We start from the raw sequence: 16,521 nt of genomic DNA, 5'->3' as shown, positions 1-16,521 counted from the left end.
CATTTTAAAAGAATTGCGTTTTTCACGCGCAGGAGAAAAAATGCGGCATGCTCCATTCTGCCGCGGATTCAGCGCAGATCGGCAACATTGCTATCACATTGATAGCAATGTGTGCAGATATCTGCATGCAAAAAAAATACCATTTAAAGCAAATCTGCACGGAATCCGCTGCGGAAATCCACGGCAGATTCTGTGTGGATTGTATTTTTCAAGTGGACATGAGGCCTTAGTTCATAGGGATAGCGCGAGATCATAGCAGATCATGCGCTATCCCGCAGCGGAAGCCGGCTGTCACTAGTAGCCGGCCTCCCACTGCGACAGCGGGGGGCATCGGAGATGCGCCCACCCGCTGTTAACCCCTTCCCTTCCACGATCTAAGTAGATCGCGGCAGGGAAAGGGCTCACAGAGGGAGCACGCTCCCTCTGTGACTCCAGCCGGCTCTCGCGATAACATCTCGAGAGCCCGGCTGGCTGCTATGGCAACAGGACGCCAGATACCGGCGTCCTGTATTGCCATTGCCTAAGATCGCTATAATAAGCGATAAGACATGGCAGGAGAGAAGTCCTGCCATGCCTTATCGTAGCGATCTGCAGTCCTGCTGTGTAAGTCCCTCAGAGAGACACATATTGTGTAAAAAGAAGAGAAAAATAAGGTACAAAAAATAAAAATGTAAAAAAAAAGTTAAAGAAAAAATTCTTTTTATGCTTTTTCTCATATTAGCATTAAAAAAAAAAAATCCCACATATTTGGTATCGCCGCGTTCATAGCGACACGTACAATAAATTGAACATGCTTTTTATCCTGCACGGCAAAAAGCGTTAAAAAAACGCTAAAAAACTGAGGCAAAATGCTAATTTTTAGCATTTTGCCTTCCAAAAATCGCAATAAAAGTGATTAAAAAATATTTGTACCCCGAAATGGTACCAATAAAAACTACAGCTCATCTCGCAAAAAATAAGCCCTCATAGAGCTGAATCCATGAAAAAATAAAAAAGTTATAGCACTTTGAATGCAACGATTTAGAAAAAAATAATAATTTCCAAAAAAAAGGTTTTTATTGTGGAAAAGTGGAAAAACCTAAAAAAAATATAAGAATTTTGGTATCGTTGTAACTGTACCGGCCCGCAGAAAAAATGTAGTGTCATTTATGCTGCATGGTTAACGCTTTAAAAAAAAATCTATGGCAGAATTGATTCGTTTTCTCTCCCTACGATCATCAAAAAAATAATAAAAGTTTTACAATATAGTCTATGTACCCAAAAATGGTACCAATAAAAACTACAGTTCGTCACGCAAAAAACAAGCCTTCATACGGCCGCGTCAACGGAAAAATAATAAAGTTATGGCTTTTGAAAATTGGAAATGAAAAAATACCAAAAATCGTTTGGTCCTCAACGCCAAAATAGGCCATGTCATTAAGGGGTTAATGATACAAGATGTACAGTTACATCCTGCGCTTTTGGGGGTTTGTATGAAGGGGGAACGGGAGCCTTTCCCGCTCCACACAATGCAGGTGCCGGCTGTTTCTCAAAGCTGACACCCAACGCCAACAGTCGTTATTACTGCTGTTAACTCTTTAAATGCTGCTGTCAGTTCTGATAGCGGCATTTAAATTCCCTGATCAAAGTTCGGGGGTCTTGGACAGCCACCCCACTATGATAGGATCGCGAGGAGCCATCCGGCCTTCTGAAGGCCCCAGCACTGCCATGGCTGATTTCCACTTTATTTCACTTCGAAATCTTTTTGTTTTTCAGTACATTAAATAGTACCATTGAGAAATACAACTTGTCCCGCAAAATAACAACAAGCCCTCATACAGCTACATCGATTGATAAAGAAAAGAGTTATGATTTTTTTAAATGAAGGAGGGAAAAACACAAAATGAAGAAAAAAAGGTTTACATCTCCAGCATGTCACCATTTGTTGTGCCACGGTATACAGTCAGAGGTAGAGGTTGGGCCTTTACGTTATGGTTGTGGTATTACTGATACAACTCATACACAAGCCCTTAATTGTCAAGAATGGACCTGCTTTATGTTGAAATTAACCCTTTCCAATCCAATTTGTATCTTGGTTTTCCTAGGGGGCTTACCCTTTTTCTGCCGTTCTACAATGGCGCTATTTGCTGGCTAAAGCCAGTACTGCATGAGGTGACACGTTGGATAGGCTCCGACAGCAGAGAGGCTGGCAATATACAGTAAGAGAACCCCGACGGACGTCTTCCAACATCGGAGCTGTCCAGCCTTAAATAGTAATGTCTTGAGACCTCAGACAGTGGATTGGAAAGGGTTAAAGATAAATTAATGGCAATCACTCTATAAATATTACACTGTCCACATCAATCTTCATACTAAAGATTAAAGGACCACTTTAAATTCATTATGTAACCAGTCCCATAATAGATAAATTTACTAGAATCACCTTGGCTAGTTCGATCTGAAAATTCCTAGAGTCCTTCGCTTCAGATGCGTCATGTGATCACATGTTGGCTGCCTGGGAATTACTTGGCTTTCTGTGACCTCAAGAAGTGACTATTTCAGTCACCAGAAACTTGTGTATGAGGAAACTGCATGGACTGTACCATACATTCTCTTCATGGAGGTAGGTGGACAGAAATTCCTATCACAGTTGCGGCTAATGGTTAGAGGCTCCTGTCATACAGTTCTAATGAAAGAAATGATTGTATACATATGGTTTTTAGATTAAGAGAATATAGAAGGTACTCATAATTACACTGTCCTCTCATTAGGCAGAGATGGTACAGGCTCTAGATAGTCATGTGATACTGGGCTAATGCAATGCATAGAGAAAGAGAAATCACAAAGAATTGTAAAAATCAAAATGATGTTTGATAAGAAATGTATAGGGCTCACGCTGCACGGTCCGGAGAGAAATACAGCATGCTGCAATCTATTTCTGGTACATATCGATACACAGTGTCTACACACATGTGCATGGATCAGTGAAATTCCTTTGACTTTCACTGACTCCATTCACCATGTAATACACAGTGAAAATATGGTCGTAGACGTGAGCCCTTACTCAGAAGAAGACACTTGGGAACCAGCAGGTCTCCTCTCTATCCAGGTGTACAGATAAGAAATCGCCAGTGGATAAGGAAGAAACATCTAATGGTTTGTTCCAAAGTATAATACTTAGATAAAAAATACAAAACAAAAAACACATGTACTGGGCAATGTGAATCGGAGATTACCCGTTACCGTACAACTGAATAGGTAGGAGATGTGTTGGTTGCCAAGTGTCCTCTTCGGAGTAAGTAATTCTATTTACTTTGGAAATATACTCTCCAAGCAGGCCTTCTCACTGAAGTGCTCACGTATCTTCTCGCTCAGTGCCTTGTTGGGGGGCCATGTGTACACAAGCCAGCAGTCACCCATAATAGCTCATTTGAGTGATTATTCAGGTGACTATTGGCCCATGTAAAGATACCTTAACCCCTTTAACGACTGCCCCATCGGGAAACTACGTCCTCAGTAAGTGGGCTTTAATCCTAGAGGACGTAGTTTTATGCATCCTCTTTGGATTGATGCCCACTTGCCTGAGGACGTGACAGCTCCATGCTGTCGGTGCCCTCAGGTAGCCGACAGCATGGAGCTGTCATCCTAGGATGCGGGCAGTCCCCCCCCCCCCGGCATTGTGATCGGCACTATCCAATGGATAGCGCCGATCGCAAAAAAGTAAAGAAAAGTGCGTAAAAAGTTAGATATTCAGATGCCCTGATGGATCGGATCCATCAGAGCAGCTGAAAATTCTTACCTGGCTTGTCGGCGGTGTCCCCCGGAGACCGGGACCCGCCGGCGGTCTTCTGCGCATGCGCGCCAGACGATGACGTCAGGCGCATGCGCAGAAACCCGGGAGCCCCCGGCAAATTTGAAATCTCCTGGCTCCCAGCTCCTGAAGGTAGCCGGGAACCAGGAGGTGTTACCGGGGACCGCGGTGAGCGGTCTCCGGGCACACGATCGCCGCTATCCAATGGATAGCGGCGATCGTGAAAAAGTTTTAAAAAGTTTTTAAAAAAAGGCAGTTTCACCTCCCCTCATGGATCGGATCCATGAGGGGAGGTGAAAATACTCACCTAAGTCCTCCCCGATGTCCCGGGACCCGAATCCCCGTCTGCGCATGCGCGCCCGATGGTTGACATCGGGCGCGTGCACAGACGCGCTCGAGCCCCAGGAAATTTAAAATCCCTCTGCTCTTGGCTGCCATGTGTAGCCAGGAAAAGAGAGATTATACCGGGGACATGATCACTGTTATCCAATGGATGACAGTGATCATGTAAAGTTAAAAAAAAAGTGTAAAAAGTGGAAAAAAAAGTGTAAAAGCAAAAAAAAAAGTTTTTAAAAAGTTTTAAAAAGTTAGAAAAAAGTTAAAAAGCTTGCGTTTCATCTCCCCCCACGGATCATATCCGTGAGGGAGGATGAAATGACGTACCTAAGGCCCGCGGATTTATCCGCGGACCTTACCCCAGCTTCTGCGCCCGTCGCCAAAATGGCGGACGCATGCGCAAAAGCCGTGGATTGCCAGGATATTTTAAAATCTCCCTGCTCCTGGCTACAAAACTTAGCCGAGAGCCTGGAGATTTCACGGGGGGCCGCGGTGAGTGGTTCCTCATCACGTGTTTGCCGTTATCCAATGGATAATGGCGATCACGTAAAAGTAAAAAAAAGGTGAAGCTTCATCTCCCCTCACCGATGCGATCGGTGAGAGGAGATGAAACTTTTTACTGGAGGCCTCTGTATTTGCACCCCGACGCGATCTTCCTCCGTGAACTTTCCCAGATCCTGCACATGCGACCGCCGCCAAAACAGCGAACACATGCGCAGGAGTCGGAGAGCACAGGAAATTTAAAATCTCCTTGCTCCCAGCGACCAATGGTTGCCGAGAGCCTGGAGCAGTGACAGGTGGCCTCGTTGAGTGGTCCCCGATCACGTGATAAAAAGGTAGCGATCTACCTTAGGTCGGTCTCACATGACCGGATAGGAATTACGGATTCCGCAGATCAATCGCATTGGATTACACAATTCCGCTCACATTAGCAGGTCAGAATTGCGTAATCCACTCGCAGAAAAGAGAACGTAGCAGGTTCTATTTTACCGCGGATATCCGCAACATAGAGCCTCTGTGCTCCATGGTCGCTGATATACCCGCAGCCCATACGCAACTACGTTGTATATGGGCTGCGGGTACCCGCGTCATCGCTAAGCGACTGTGCGGGAAGTACAAATTTTAAAAAAGTACTGCGAATGACCACCCGTGTGAGTAGGCAGTTATGCGCAGTACATTACGCGGCCGTACGCAGGGTCACAGCCGGGCTCACAGCTGGGATCCGCTGTGGGCCTCCACAAGCGGATTCCACCTACGGCTGCGTGAGCCCGGGGTTATTCAGTCCGCTACCTGTAATACGCAATTTACAAGAAGCCCCGGGAACGTTCGCCTTCCTGCAGTTCCAGGAGCAGCTTGTTGAGCGTCTTCTGTGCGAGACCGCCGCACCTCATCAAGCTTACGGAGACTCACAGAGCGCCACTTTTTACACCCTATACCCACCACTGAGGTCAAGAAATGACCCCCAAAAAGCATGAGAGCAGGGGGGATACACAGTTTTATTGCCCCATGTACCCATCCCAACCAGCCTCCGTCTTCGGAAATACCACACAGTTCACATTATTACTTTTATCTAAGATTTGGGGAACGCCGAAAAGGGTGCGGAGGGGGGGAGGGGGATTTTTAGGGAGTCAATTTTTATTCCGTACAAATGAACAATGGGGCCTGGGATTTATTCAGTTGTGCCCAGCAATCCAATGGGTGTTCCCTGCATTACAGGCCTAACCATGTGTCCTATAAGTAGATTAGGGCCACAATGGGTATGTTTTTGAACACGGGACACACGGGGGCATCCATTTTGGGGTGAAGGTCTTCATTCCTATGTACACTGTACAAAAAAAACTGTTTTTAAATTGACAAAATTGCCAAAAAAATGAAAAACGTAATTTTTTCCTTCTGCTTTGCTTAGATTTATTCAAATACTGTGGGGTCAAAATACACAGTACACCCCTAGATGAATTCCTTAAGGGGTCTAGTTTTTAAAATGGGGTCATTTGAGGGGGTTCTTTATCGTTTTAGATGCTCAATGGCTCTATAAGTGGGCGATGGGGCCTGGAATTTATCCCGTTGTACCCTGAAATAAAATGGGTGCTCCTTCCATTATAGGCCTAGCCATGTGTCCTTTAAGTAGATTAGGGCCACAAGGGGTATGTTTCTGAACAAGGGACAAACAGGGGTATCCATTTTGGCGTGAAAGTCTTCATTCCTATGTGTGCTGTACAAAAAAAACTGTTTTTAAATTGATACAAATGCCAAAAAAATGAAAATTGTAATTTTTTTCCTACTACTTTGCTTAGATTCATTCAAAAATTGTAGGGTAAAAATACACAGTACACCCCTAGATTAATTCGTTAAGGGGTCTAGTTTTCAAAATGGGGTCACTTGTGGGCGTTCTCTGTCGTTTTGGCCGCTCAAGGGCTCTACAAGTGGGCAATGGGGCCTAAATCACCTTCATGCTAAATTTCTGTTCTGAAAGCCACCAACTACTTCTTTCATTTTGGGCCCCGTTGTGCATCCAGACAAAAGATTAGGGCCACAATGGGTATGTCTATGAACACGGGACAAACAGGGGTATCCATTTTGGGGTGCAAGTCTTCATTCATATGTGTGCTGTACCAAAAAAGCAGTTTTTAAAACGACAGAATTGCCTAAAGAACGAGAATCACATTTTTTTCCTTTTGCTTTGCTTGAATTCATTCAAAAACTGAGGGGTCAAAATGGGCAGTACACCCCTAGATAAATTCGTTAAGGGGTCTAGTTTTCAAAATGGGGTCACTTGTGGGGGTTCTCTTTGGTTTTGGCCGCTCAAGAGCTCTACAAAAGTGCTATGGGGCCTAAAACACCTTCAAGGAAAATTTATGTTCTGAAAGCCACCGACTACTCCTTTCATTTTGGGCCCCGTTGTGCATCCACACATAAGATTAGGGCCACAATGGGTATGTCTCTGAACACGGGACAAACAGGGGTATCCATTTTGGGGTGCAAGGCTTCATTCATGTGTGTGCTGTACCAAAAAAGCAGTTTTGAAAACGACAGAATTGCCAAAAAAACGAAAATCACATTTTTTTCCTTTTGCTTTGCTTGAATTCATTCAAAAACTGTGGGGTCAAAATGGGCAGTACACCCCTAGATAAATTCGTTAAGGGGTCTAGTTTTCAAAATGGGGTCACTTGTGGGGGTTCTCTTTGGTTTTGGCCGCTCAAGAGCTCTACAAAAGTGCTATGGGGCCTAAAACGCCTTCAAGCAAAATTTATGTTCTGAAAGACACCGACTACTCCTTTCATTTTGGGTCCCGTTGTGCATCCAGACATAAGATTAGGGCCACAATGGGTATGTTTCTGAACACGGGAGAAACGGGGGTATCCATTTTGGGGTGTAAATCCTCATTTTCATGGGCAATATAGGAAGAAAATATGTCTTTAAAATGACATATTTGCAAAACTATGAAATTTTATTTTTTCTCTTCTAAATTGAATTAATTCCTGAAAAAAACTGGTAGGGTCAAAATACTCATGACACCCCTCAGTGAATACATTAAGGGATGTAGTTTTTAAAATGCGGTCATTTGGGGGGTATCTATTATTCTGACACTCATGAGCCTTTGCAAACTTGGCTTGGTGCAGGAAAACAAAGTGTTCCTCGAAATGCTGAAAAGTAATGTTAAATTTGTACGTCCTATAAATGGTTAAAAAAAACACAAAAGTTTTTCAAGCGTGCATTCAGAATAAAGTAAACAGATGGAAATATATATCTTATCAAAAATTTGTACAGTATGTTTGGACATATTTGAGATATTACAGTTGAAAATTTGAAAAAATGACAATTTTTTCAAAATTTTTCCAATATTGGTACTGTTAATAAAAATACACAAATTATATCGGTCTCTTTTTACAACCAAAATGAAGTACAACATGTGGCAAAACAACAATGTCAGAATCACTTGGATATGTAAAGCCTTTACGGAGTTATGCTACGTTGAACGACGCATGTCAGATTTCCAAATTTTGGCTCCGTCACTAAGGCGCAAACAGGCTTCATCACTAAGGTCGTTAAGGCCACTCTTCTATCATTCTCTTATGATTTAGGCTAGGGCTGCAAACATAAAGTCAGAAAATTGACTCAACCAAAAAATGTTTGCGTCCTGTTTGGGACATGCTGTCACAAGACTGTTTCAAAGCTGTAACTTGGCTCTTAAGCAAATCAAATTGCAATTTAGAATTGTAAGGGACCTCCAGGGTCATCAGGTCCAACCTCCTGCAGCCTCTGTTTGAAGACTTCTATTGAAGGAGAACTCACCACCTCCCGTGGCAACCTGTTCCACTCATTGATCCCCCTGACTGTCTAATCTCTAATCTGTGTTCCTCCCGCTCAGTTTCATCCCATTGCTTCTAGTCTTTCCTTGTACAAATGAGAATAGGGCTGATCCCTCTGCACTGTGACAGACCTTCAGATATTTGTAGACTGCTATAAAGTCTCCTCTCAGACTACTCATCTGCAAGCTAAACATTCCCAGATCCTTTAACTGTTCCTCATAGGACGTGATTTGCAGACCGCTCACCATCTTGGTAACTCTTCTCCAGTTTGTCTATGTCTTTTTTAAAGTGGGATGCCCAGAACTGGACACAGTATTCCAGATGAGGTCTGACAAAGGAAGACCAGAGGGGGATTTGTGCAGTAGAAAATAAAATCAATTACAGCAAATACCGATGAAATGCTAATAAAATATTGATGACAAACAGTCGTAAGGTAATCTGTAACACATCTGCATTACTGAGCAAACAAGTTACAATACGCCCATCTGAAAGACGCCAAATACCACTGAAATCTGTCTTAAGATGAGGGATCAGCTCACTGAGAGATTAAGTTACATGTAGCCCATCTAAATCTATTGAGAGGGGAGAAATAGTCTTAAAAGTCCCCGTAACGACCGCCAAAGTTTAATGTTCATAAACTATAGCTTTCCTTTTCAGTGTAATTATGTGTTATTTTGACTCTAAGTCCACTCATAGACCGACCATTCCCAAAGGTGATTGTTGCGTGGCCAGCAGCTTAGTCCAGAGAACAGATTCTAGCACAAGAAGCCCCATGTGGCTATTCCCGTATGTAATTGTTTGTCTGTAGTAAACAAATAGGTTGGCATCTTTATTTAGTCACGGACTCTTTATATAGACTAACTGTTATTTACTGTATGTCTAAGTAGCTAAATTAGAAGATATAGAGCAAGACTACAGGTTTCTCAATGTTACAAATTACTATTACTGGCAGGAACGGAGGTTTCTTTTAGAGAAATATGGACACTGACCAAGAGAGAGTGACTCAAGCAAAATGGACTGGCACTGATACCCATTTTAGTTTTGATCCTTCTGATCTAGTTAAAATGTTTTGTTGGCATTGCTATTTTACCATTCATCTATATTTAAAGTACATATTCACCTTCAAAACACATTTTACAGTTTAGGTCTGGATTAGAGATGAGCGAGCACACTCGGTAAAGGCAGATACTCGAGCGAGCATCACTCTCCTCGAGTATCTGCCTAGTCGTCCGAGCAACTGCGAGGGGGGGGTGGAGCAGGGGGAGAGAGAGATCTCTCTCACTCTCCACCCCCCACTCTTTCCCACCACCCACCCCGCATTTGCTCAGACGACTAGGCAGATACTCGAGGAGAGTGATGCTCGCTCGAGTATCTGCCTTTACCGAGCGTGCTCGGTCATCTCTAGTCTGGATATAATGTACACAAGATGCATCGATTTTACTATCTTGTACTGATCTTAAACTTTAGGTTCAACTAAAGAGGTTTTCTAAGTTATTGCCCCCACACCCACCCCGTGCCTAAACTACGTGAAAAGCATATACTCACTCTGGTGCCAGACCGACGATTAGGCAGACTGACCCCACAGCATCTGACAGATGACGTCACCCATCAGTTTGTGGTATGTATGACTTTTGGATTGCTTCTGATTGTGTTTTTTTGGGAGGCAAACCAAAGTAAAATAGCAATTTTGGCATTAGTTTTTAAAATTATTTTCACACTGTGCAAAAAATAACCAAATGTTTTCATTGTCTAGGTCAGTGCGGATGCGGTAATACTTATTGCTTTTAAAAAAATTACTTTGGTATTTTATCCATTTAAAAGTGTGTTTTGAGGAAAAATGCACATCTTTTGAAGGACTCAGTCAGACGGGCGTTTTTTGCGTTTGCGATTCACATCTATATTGAACCAATGCTTTTCAATGGTACTGGTCACATGTCTGATTTTTTTTTCATGCACATAAAATTTGCACCTACAAAACATAGAACATATGGGTGTCAATGGACCTGGTCACGTGATTTTTTTACACGCAAAGTGCGTTTAAAAAAATTTTTTTTTTACACGTGAATAAACACATGTAAAAAACGCCCATCTAACTGATCCCTAAAACTGGATGTTTTTTAAATTCAACTTTAATTGAACTTTTTTTTACGCTATATTTGAGTCTCTCAAGGGAATTTTGATGATTAGGATAGTACACTGCATTATTTATGTAGTGCATTCTACTAAGCCTATGACAGCAACCTATTAGACTGTGGGAGGCGGGGTCTAAAAAGCTGAGTTAAGGTCCATTTATATGTAATGATTATCACTCAAAATTCGTTCCAATGGTTGAAAATGAGAGATAATCGTTACATGTAAATGTGGGAATTAGGAATTGGTTTTTGCGTGAGCAATGATTCTAAGGTGAACTTAAAATCCATCATTCAGTTAGTAAGAGATAAAGTATCTCTCAATAGACCACACACTCTTATCTCCACGGGAGCCAGCAGATAACATTGTATGATTGCCTGCAGCTGCGAACAGAACAGTGCAGCTGTGTGCACAGCTGGGTGTGTGAATAATTACAGGCTGGGCTCTGCAAACAGCCCCTTTTTTTCATGCAAATGAAGATGATAAAGTGTTAATGGCCATTAACACTTTATGCAAATAGATTACAAAGTCTTTCAATCTTTCAGTCCTTTGAAAGATTATCTTTGCCTGCAAATGGGCCTTTACATGGCAGACAAGGAGGCCTTTGTCAGGCTTCCGGCTGCCATGAGAACCATTGGTACCTTTTAATCACACTGTGGGGTGCCAATGGGTGACAGAAGGATCCCCCTCCCGTTACATGCTACAGTTGCTATTGATTGTGGCATGCAAAATGCTAAACTGCCAGGATCTGAGGTTTCTCCGCATCCGAATGTTACAGCAGGAGCCTGGCTGGCCTGTAGTCAGCTAAGCCCCCACCATAAAAACAAAACCCAAAAAGATGTATGTGCAAATTAAAAACCTATTAGTGAGGTCAGTAAAAAGATGTATTGGTCTTCACTAAGGGGATATGAGGGTTGTCTCACAAAGACACAGGTCCATCTTCACTAACTCCTAGCAATCAAGCATTATCGCCAGTAAGGTCATATTGGCTGCTATATTGGAAATGCCAGCCTGAATGACCAACCATGTAATGCATTGTGTACTCTGCGCTAGTCAGAGCAGGAGCTGCCGAGTAGTTCTCACAAGACAACACCTTTCTGAAGGATGGCAGCACATGTCCGAGGAGATTTAATAATGCAAATCCTGTTGACCAGAGATATAGTAGATCATCCTTATAATGTAGAATATGAGAACTGTTTTTTTATGCTACAGATGTGACCACTTTCAGGGTTGTTGGTGCCTTTTCCCAGCCAATAACCTTCTAGAACAAGTCTTTTATTCTACAGTTTACTTTCTTAAAGCATTGTAAAATGATATGAAGTATAAATCTTCATGTTATAAAAATGCAGCGGCCTGGAGAATACTTGATGTGTTTATTCTGTGCACTAAATCTTGGGATGTAACTGTACACACACCTAAATCACAGCGGGTTTGTTCATCTGCCAGCCCGGCTTCTGACATTTGTATTATCCGGAATAGACATCACCAATGTGACATTTTGCCAGCAGCCCATAATAATTTCTCACTGCCTTGACTGACGTTCCTTACTATTACCTCTCCAAACCTCCAGATACTTCAGCTGTGTAGCATAAGCATTTGCTTAAAGAAACTGCCAACAACTTCACATCTCATTTAGAACTGGGTTTAAGACACTAAACGTGCCAAGAAAATGTGATTCCCAAAGACACTAATCAACACATATCACATAAGGGTCTGGGAGGTGCTGAACCAAGGGGCCAAAATGATAAATATGCACAATAGGGCTTCTTTGCATGGACGTATGCACAATTGCGCACGCCTCAGTGCACCGTATTTGTGCCATGAACAAGTTTTTTTTGTGTCAGTGTATTTTACTGTCCTTTTTTCCGCCCACAAGACACGTTTATTTGTGTGCGGCAGACAAAGACGCTCCCGTTTAAATGGCGATGTAGTCTTATGACTTTCAGATGAGTTCTTCTTCCAACAGAATTGCACAGAGTATTGTGCATCTCCTTGCCTATTGAGCACGCATTTAAATACCCCTCCATAGACTTCTATGGGGACACTTGGTGTGCAAATACACAGAAAAATATAGCATGCTGCATTTTTGTTTGCGCGACTGAAATACCACGAAAAAAATTGAAATGCATGGTTTTTATGTGACCCTTTGCTGGCACAAAGTTTGGGGGTGCTATACGCAGAGAATAGAACCCATTGACTTTAATGGGATTGTTCACATTTACATACTCTGCATACGTAATTCAAGCGTGCAATAAAAAAAATGCAGCATGCTCTACTCTTTGCGCACATAGTCTATATGACTGCGTGATCTCACATTACAGTCCCATTGACAGCAGAGCCGGCCCCATTGAAAGCAATGGGAGGAACTCCGCGATCCTCTGCCATGGCTGTGACAGCCACAGTGGAGGTTCCCTTCATCCCCAAAGTGATGCAAGGCTATTTTCCCATGAGAATGCCTCGCATCCACCGGCATTTCACATGGTGGGGAGAGCGATATTGGGGTGGGATTCACAGCCCCATATCACGCTCGCCCGTGTGAAGATGGCCTCAATCTATTAAATGTGTATATACCCTAATGACTGCGCAATCAGGAACATGTCCACGCTATTCATATTTCCAAGTGAATTCAAGTTTAACTTGATTACAAAAACTTTCTTTGAAAAATTGTTTTATCTTATTCCACTGAAAAGCTATTGTTAACCCAACTCCTTAAGGACCAGACACTTTTTAGGGATTTTACCCATGTGGAGATTTTACTGACCATTTTTTTTTTCTTCAGCTATCAAAATTGTTTTAGCTGCTTTTCCCCCCATGACATATAGAGTAGAGATGAGCGAACGTACTTGTCCGAGCTTGATACTCGTTCGAGTATTAGCGTGTTCGAGATGCTCGTTACTCGTAACGAGTACCACGCGATGTTCGGGTTACTTTCACTTTCATCTCTGAGACGTTAGCGCGCTTTTCTGGCCAATTGAAAGACAGGGAAGGCATTACAACTTCCCCCTGCGACGGTCAAGCCCTATACCACCCCCCTGCAGTGAGTGGCTGGCGAGATCAGGTGTCACCCGAGTATAAAAATCGGCCCCTCCCGCGGCTCGCCCCAGATGGGTTGTGACATAGCTGAGGGACAGTGCTATCGTGTTGGAGCTGCTGTAGGGAGAGCATTAGGAGTTATTGTAGGCTTCAAGAACCCCAACGGTCCTTCTTAGGGCCACATCTAACCGTGTGCAGTACTGTGGAGTCTGCTTTTTGCAGTGTTGCACTTTTTTTTTTTTTTTGGTATATCGGCCGTGCAGAGCATTGCACCCTGCAGTAATACTCCAGGGACAGAAGTGCTTAGGCAGGGAGAGCGTTAGGAGTTATTGTAGGCTTCAAGAACCCCAACGGTCCTTCTTAGGGCCACATCTAACCGTGTGCAGTAGTGTGGAGGCTGCTTTTTGCAGTGTTGCACATTTTTTTTTTTTTGGTATATCGGCCGTGCAGAGCATTGCGCCCTGCAGTAATACTCCAGGGACAGAAGTGTGGAGGCAGGGACAGAAGACATATATTATTGATTGAATATAGGCAGTGGGCCTTTTCTAAAAAATATTGGGCAAAAAATCTATTTGGCCTGCCTGTCACTGTGCTCAGTGTTCTGGGTCTGTGTGTGCTGGGTGTAGTAGTTCTACAAAATCATACGCAGCCAGCTAAGTGTTACAGCAGGCTTGCGCCAAATTATTTCCTGGCGTTCCGTAAGCGAACTCAGCCTCCAACCACAGGCCAATAAGCGGCACATTTAATTACAGCGTTCTGTTTCTGCATTACTGGTAAAACAGCATGCTGAGGGGTAGGGGTAGGCCTAGAGGACGTGGGCGCGGCCGAGGACGCGGAGGCCCTAGTCCGGATGTGGGCACAGGCCGAGCTCCTGATCCAGGTGTATCGCAGCCGACTGCTGCGGGATTAGGAGAGAGGCACGTTTCTGGCGTCCCCACATTCATCGCACATTTAATGGGTCCACGCGGTAGACCCTTAATAGAAAATGAGCAGTGTGAGCAGGTCCTGTCGTGGATGGCAGAAAGTGCTTCCAGCAACCTATCGTCCACCCACAGTTCTGCGCCGTCCACTGCTGCAACTCAGAATCCTCTGGCTGCTGCTCCTCCTTCCTCCCAGCCTCTTCACTCCATGAAAATGAGACATTCTGAGGAGCGGGCAGACTCCCAAGAACTGTTCTCGGGCCCCTGCTCAGATTGGGCAGCAGTGGTTCCTCTCCCACCAGAGGAGTTTATCGTGACTGATGCCCAACCATTGGAAAGTTCCCGGGGTCCGGGGGATGAGGCTGGGGACTTCCGGCAACTGTCTCAAGACCTTTCAGTGGGTGAGGAGGCCGATGACGATGAGACACAGTTGTCTATCAGTGAGGTAGTAGTAAGGGCAGTAAGTCCGAGGGAGGAGCGCACCGAGGATTCAGAGGAAGAGCAGCAGGACGATGAGGTGACTGACCCCACCTGGTTTGCTACGCCTACTGAGGACAGGTCTTCAGAGGGGGAGGCAAGGGCAGCAGCAGGGCAGGTTGCAAGAGGCAGTGCGGTGTCCAGGGGTAGAGGCAGGGCCAGACCGAATAATCCACCAACTGTTTCCCAAAGCGCACCCCTCGCGCCATGCCACCCTGCAGAGGCCGAGGTGCTCAAAGGTCTGGCAGTTTTTCACTGAGAGTGCAGACGACCGACGAACAGTGGTGTGCAACCTTTGTCGCGCCAAGATCAGCCGGGGAGCCACCACCACCAGCATGCGCAGACATATGATGGCCAAGCACCCCACAAGGTGGGACGAAGGCCGTTCACCGCCTCCGGTGTGCACCGCTGCCTCTCCCCCTGTGCCCCAACCTGCCACTGAGATCCAACCCTGCTCTGAGGATACAGGCACTACCGTCTCCTGGCCTGAACCCACACCCTCACCTCCGCTGTCCTCGGCCCCATCCACCAATGTCTCTCAGCGCACCGTCCAGCCGTCGCTAGCGCAAGTGTTTGAGCGCAAGCGTAAGTACGCCGCCACGCACCCGCACGCTCAAGCGTTAAACGTGCACGTAGCCAAATTTATCAGCCTGGAGATGCTGCCATATAGGGTTGTGGAAACGGAGTCCTTCAAAAGTATGATGGCGGCGGCGGCCCCGCGCTACTCAGTTCCCAGTCGCCACTATTTTTCCCGATGTGCCGTCCCAGCCCTGCACGACCACGTCTCCCGCAACATTGTACGCGCCCTCACCAACGCGGTTACTGCCAAGGTCCACTTAACAACGGACACGTGGACAAGCACAGACGGGCAGGGCCACTATATCTCCCTGACGGCACATTGGGTGAATTTAGTGGAGGCTGGGACAGAGTCAGAGCCTGGGACCGCTCACGTCCTACCCACCCCCAGAATTGCGTGCCCCAGCTCGGTGGTGGTATCTGCGGCGGTGTATGCTTCCTCCACTAAACCACCCTCCTCCTCCTCCTCCTCCTCCAACGCAACCTCTGTCTCGCAATCAAGATGTGTCAGCAGCAGCACGTCGCCAGCAGTCGGTGTCGCGCGGCGTGGCAGCACAGCGGTGGGCAAGCGTCAGCAGGCCGTGCTGAAACTACTCAGCTTAGGAGATAAGAGGCACACGGCCCACGAACTGCTGCAGGGTCTGACAGAGCAGACCGACCGCTGGCTTGCGCCGCTGAGCCTCCAACCGGGCATGGTCGTGTGTGACAACGGCCGTAACCTGGTGGCGGCTCTGCAGCTCGGCAGCCTCACGCACGTGGCATGCCTGGCCCACGTCTTTAATTTGGTGGTTCAGCGCTTTCTGAAAAGCTACCCACGCTTGTCAGACCTGCTCGGAAAGGTGCGCCGGCTCTGCGCACATTTCCGCAAGTCCCACACGGACGCTGCCACCCTGCGCACCCTGCAACATCGGTTTCATCTGCCAGTGCACCGACTGCTGTGTGACGTGCC

This window comes from Eleutherodactylus coqui, chromosome 9, assembly GCF_035609145.1.
Source record: "Eleutherodactylus coqui strain aEleCoq1 chromosome 9, aEleCoq1.hap1, whole genome shotgun sequence".
In the NCBI taxonomy this organism is placed as follows: Eukaryota; Metazoa; Chordata; class Amphibia; order Anura; family Eleutherodactylidae; genus Eleutherodactylus; species Eleutherodactylus coqui.
This window is presented reverse-complemented; position numbering follows the sequence as displayed.